Source organism: Puntigrus tetrazona, chromosome 15, assembly GCF_018831695.1.
Source record: "Puntigrus tetrazona isolate hp1 chromosome 15, ASM1883169v1, whole genome shotgun sequence".
Lineage (NCBI taxonomy): Eukaryota > Metazoa > Chordata > Actinopteri > Cypriniformes > Cyprinidae > Puntigrus > Puntigrus tetrazona.
The window spans coordinates 4,927,188-4,932,093 of record NC_056713.1 but is presented as its reverse complement, the minus strand read 5'-3'; positions in this window follow the sequence as shown (position 1 = coordinate 4,932,093).

The window sequence follows — 4,906 nt, the reverse complement described above, 5'->3', positions numbered from 1 at the left end:
ATAAACTATAATTATACAGTGTTAAGGTTTTCATATGTATAATATGTAACATTGGCTTTATATTTAATACTAGTTTCAAAATACACTTTTATGTGGTTATAAAACATGTCATGTAGTTTCAGTTTCGCATGATGGTTATTTTCTGACAGAAGGATGACCAAAAGCCTTCCCATATAAATATTCATGGCTAATAAATTGTCTTTATACACTTCGGCAGGTGAAACAAAGTACTTTTTGGAGCCTGTCAATAGTATATCACATGTTTTAAATGCATGAAAGCTTTAATTAAAAACAGTCAAAGGTAACATTAAACAAGAGGGTTGTTTCTGTGCTTGTGTCGGCTGAACATTCTGCACTGCATGAAAGGACATGCAGGTTGCTTGAGCTTCTCACATCAAAGCACTACAAACACTGTTTGAAATTCAGGGAAAGTGCAGTTAATAATGCAGGAGAGGATGTGCCCAGGGAAAACATGTTTGCCAATGCCTTCTCGCTCGCTCAGCTGTTTGACTGCACCCCATTTTCCTGATATTCCTGAACATGACTTCAGGGCCAAACACACAGTTTGGTTCGGTTTGGTTTTGGTGGAATAATTAGATATCGTAAAGTGTTGCGTTACGGCACTGATGTCTATCGAATCAAATCTGCCTGACTGAGCAGGCTTGACATTTTAAATGGGCCGAATATTTCCTGAAAAATCAAGAAATTGTGTATTTTTATTTAATTAGATTTTTTTTGGGGGGAGTTGAAATCTATACCAATAACCTTCTGTTTGTTTTGTATTTTTATATATTTATGTATATGGTACTATTCTTAGCATTCCTTTTTGCAGTCATAACTGTCATAAACAGACTTACCGTTTAAACCACAGGCCTCTAATACTCTTTATCCCATTATTATATAACTTCTCTTACTAGGTTACATATTATAAGAAAACAATTTTGAGAACACCTTTCCAACATTTTGAGGACACGCTTTTCTCTCAAGGAAAAGATATGTGGGTTTGGTTGTAATTATTAATTATTATAATTATATGGACAGTAATTATTAATTACTGGTTTTCAGTTATGCAGGGATTTTTTCTAACGAGATGATGTCATCAACTGCGCTCTTTCTACATGCAGTTTTTCCCAGCTCAAGCTAAATTCATTTAGTTCTCCAGTTAAATAATTCCAACTTCCAAGTGGAAGTAAGAAGGGATCATCATCCAGTCTCTTCTGAGAACCGCATGGCCTCAGCAGTTCACTCTCCTCTGGAACCAAATCCCTGCCCAAGGGCTCCGACTATTCACCTCTTCCCAGAGCTGTTTCTGGGCTCAGTCTAGAAACACCAGTAATCATGCCACCAGAGTGGCCTCGAGTTACCATGCCGCCAGAGCACCCTCTAGTGACCCCTTTGCCAGAGCGTCCTCTTGTGCCCTTGCCTCGAAGATGGCCCCAAGTCTNGAGCACCCTCCTGAGCCCGCTCTCCTAAAGCTAATGCCTGTGCCTGCTCCTCGGAATTGCCCTCCAGTGCCCGGTCCTCCCGATCTCATACCAGTAGCCCCTCCTCCAGAGAGCCTTGGATCTCAAGGACCTGGAACTTCCCCCAAAACATTTTTGGGTAGGCCATATATTCCTGGCCGAGTGAAGTGGGCTTTGGGTGGGTGGGCTTTGGCCAAATTTTGGACTGCCCAAGCTCCCTGTACCACCATGGTTGCCCCGAGACTCTTGATCTGCCCTGGAGGCCTTCTCTTTGCTTTGGTTTCAGTTCCCCTGTTTTTCTGTGTGCCCTTATTTGGTCCTTCCCGTTCCTGTCCTTATTTACTGATTATTAGATTACTGGTTTTCATCTGTGTCTGTCCATCTGTTTTAGTTCTTGATTGTTTCCTCAGTGTTTAAAAGCCTGCTCTGTTTAGTCCTTTTTATCTTTGTATTCTGTTCGACTCCTGTTTTCATGACGATTAAACTATGCTTCGTTGTACTTCTGTGTGGCACTCCTTCGAGAAGACACGTTACGTTACATCACCTTTATTCACTGAACAGTATCAAATTGCAGAATAGAGTGTCAGTAATGTATAATGACAATGACAATCAAATCCCAATAATAGATAGAAAATTAAATTGCCCCAACTAAGCAAGCCAGAGGAGACAGCGGCAAGGAACAGTTCAGTTGGGGGCCAGTTCTCCTCTGGCCAGACGAAACAGGCACTTAATTGCCAATTCAATTTTAAACGCAGCCATGTCAGATTGTTTAAAGGACTTGTATGTGTGTCTGATTCCCGTGATCTATCTCTGGAGGGCTGTATGCATCCTCTCTTGGTGATGATCCACCAACTAAATAATAGAGTAAGAACGAAACAGACTAATATTAGCATAGATGTCCTTCTTCTTACGGTGTAACAAGTACATTATGTTTTATGGGGAGTATTCCCGTTTCCGGTTGATCTAATTAATGCATCCTAACAATCCCTTGACTAATTTGATTAATGGAAGTGTATTAGTGTTTTATATGTAAGCCAGGTTGAAGAGATGTGTCTTTAATCTAGATGTAAACTCACAGTGTGTTTCTGCCTCCCAAACAGTGTTAGATTGTTTCAGAGTTTGGGTGCAAACAGGAGAAGGATCTGTTGCCCGCAGTCGAATTTGATATTCTAGGTACTATAACGTAATAAGAGCTTGTTCAAGCACTGAGGAGCTAAACCATTAAGGGCTTTATAAGTAATTAACAGGATTTTAAAATCTATATGGTGTTTGAGAGGGAGCTTGTGCTGTGTTGACAGAATTGGGCTAATATGGCCATACTTCCTGGCTCTAGTAAGGACTCTAACTGCTGCATTTTGGACTAGCTGTTGTTTGTTGATCAAGCGTGCAGAACAACCACCCAATAAGGTATTACATTAGTCTAACCTCAAGGTCATAGACTCATGAATTAACATTTATGCATTTGACTTTGAGAGCATAGTTTGCAATTTAGATATGTTTCTTAAATGGTAAAATGCAGAAACATTGTTTTCAAAGGAAAGATTGCTATCAAACTGCAAACCTAGGTTCCTAAATCATGAAGAAGAATTGACAAAGTCTGTTTTTTCAGAATTTAGCAGTAAGAAATTACTTGTCATCTAGTTTTTTTATATTGATTTATTAGATTCTCAATTTGGTGAATAATTCTTTACTGCTAAAATACTGGATAAATTCTTTTTTTGTCTCATTACAAGTGAAATATGACTAGTAAGAGAGATTTGTATTTGGAAAGAATAGTACAAAACTATTTTCAAAATCAAAATATTTTCATAATTTTTCAAGCCTATGTCCTTCCAAACCTGTATGAACTTCTTTCTTATGTCAACCATAAAAAATATATACTTAGAAGAATGCCGATAATCAAACTGTTGACGATCGCCACTGACTTCCATATGACTTTCCCTATTATGGAAGACCAATAACTGGTTCTTGATAATTCTTCAAAATATCTTCTTTTATGTAAGAAAGAAACTCATACAGGTTTGAAATGACGACAAAATGGTTTTGGTGCACTATTCCTTTAAAAAAACCTTCTCTCCATTTTTTTAACTGGCTTGTAAAATGTTGAAAGTTAAGAACATTTTAATTTACTTCTGTTCTCTTATTCCATTCAACAGAGGCAAGGATCCGGAGCAGCCAGTGGCAACAGCAAAACCTCTGGGGCACAAGGTACCAAGAAAAAACCCACACCAGAATTTGAACACATCACAGATGTTAATCATTTTGCGGGCAAATTTACAGTGAATACAGATAGTATGTCCCAGGAATTATTTTTCGTAGAAGAGAAAAGATTTATCATGCTGTTGAGTTTACCCCAAACAACCTTAAGCCTACAGAAAAGCCCAGTATCCCATCTGAAATCTTCCGGCATAAGCATTCTAAAGTATTCCCTGAAGTGTCCCACCAAACAAAAATGTTCTGCACTGTGCTCACTGAAGGAAGANTAAAAAAAAAAAAAAAAAAGGCTGAAGAAGGAGGTAAAAAATGAAAAGGGTTGAAGTAATGAACACGGTCCCTGGTGTTTTAGCTGCACGCTCCTATGAAAAGGCCAACTAAATAGATCTGAACCAACAAATTGGCCCATACATCTTAAATCAGACTTAAAAGACTTGAGGGTTTTTGTGTTGTTGGTTTTCTTCCTGATGAAGTAATGCTCTTGAGGTCCCTGAAGCCCTGGGGAGAGCTGGGTACAGAGCTTATTGGACAAGGTGTAAGAGCTGCATCTCAAAGGATGCTGCTGATTTCAGTGAAGCTTGAATCTTCACGGAATTGCATGGTCTAATTGCAAATCATGCTTTAGACACAGGAAATTTAAATATAGTGTACCACATGAAATATTTGGATACTTAAAAATACTTTAATACTCTCAGGCCATCCGAGATGTATAGAGTTTGTTTCATCATCAGAAAAGATTTGGAGAAATGTAACGTTACATCCCTTGCTCACCTGATCTGAAGTTGAATGGGTGCTGTCTGAATTATCCCAACAGTTAATAAAAACATAAAAACTTTTTTGGTCCTATTTCTGCTTGTAAACGGCGCTTGATCTGTGCATATTTCTCTCCTATTTCAGGTTGGATGACTTTTTCAATGGAGAAAGCAATACATTTTTTCCAGAATGTAAAAGATAGAAGTTAAAAGTGCTGTGTGGATTAATGCAATGTTTTTATTAGCTGTTTAAACTCTCATTCTAACGTGACCCATTCACTGCAGATCATCTATAAATGAGCCTATTAAGGTTACCTTAAAATAAAGTTTCGTTAGACCCAAAACATCTAATCAAGCAAACAAATGCAAGAATTTTAAGAATTAATTCCTCTGCAGCCAATGCAATACAACGAACACTGCTGAAAAGTTGCTTTCCCAGCACTGAATATCCTGCAGTACAGGAGCTCGTAATATTTC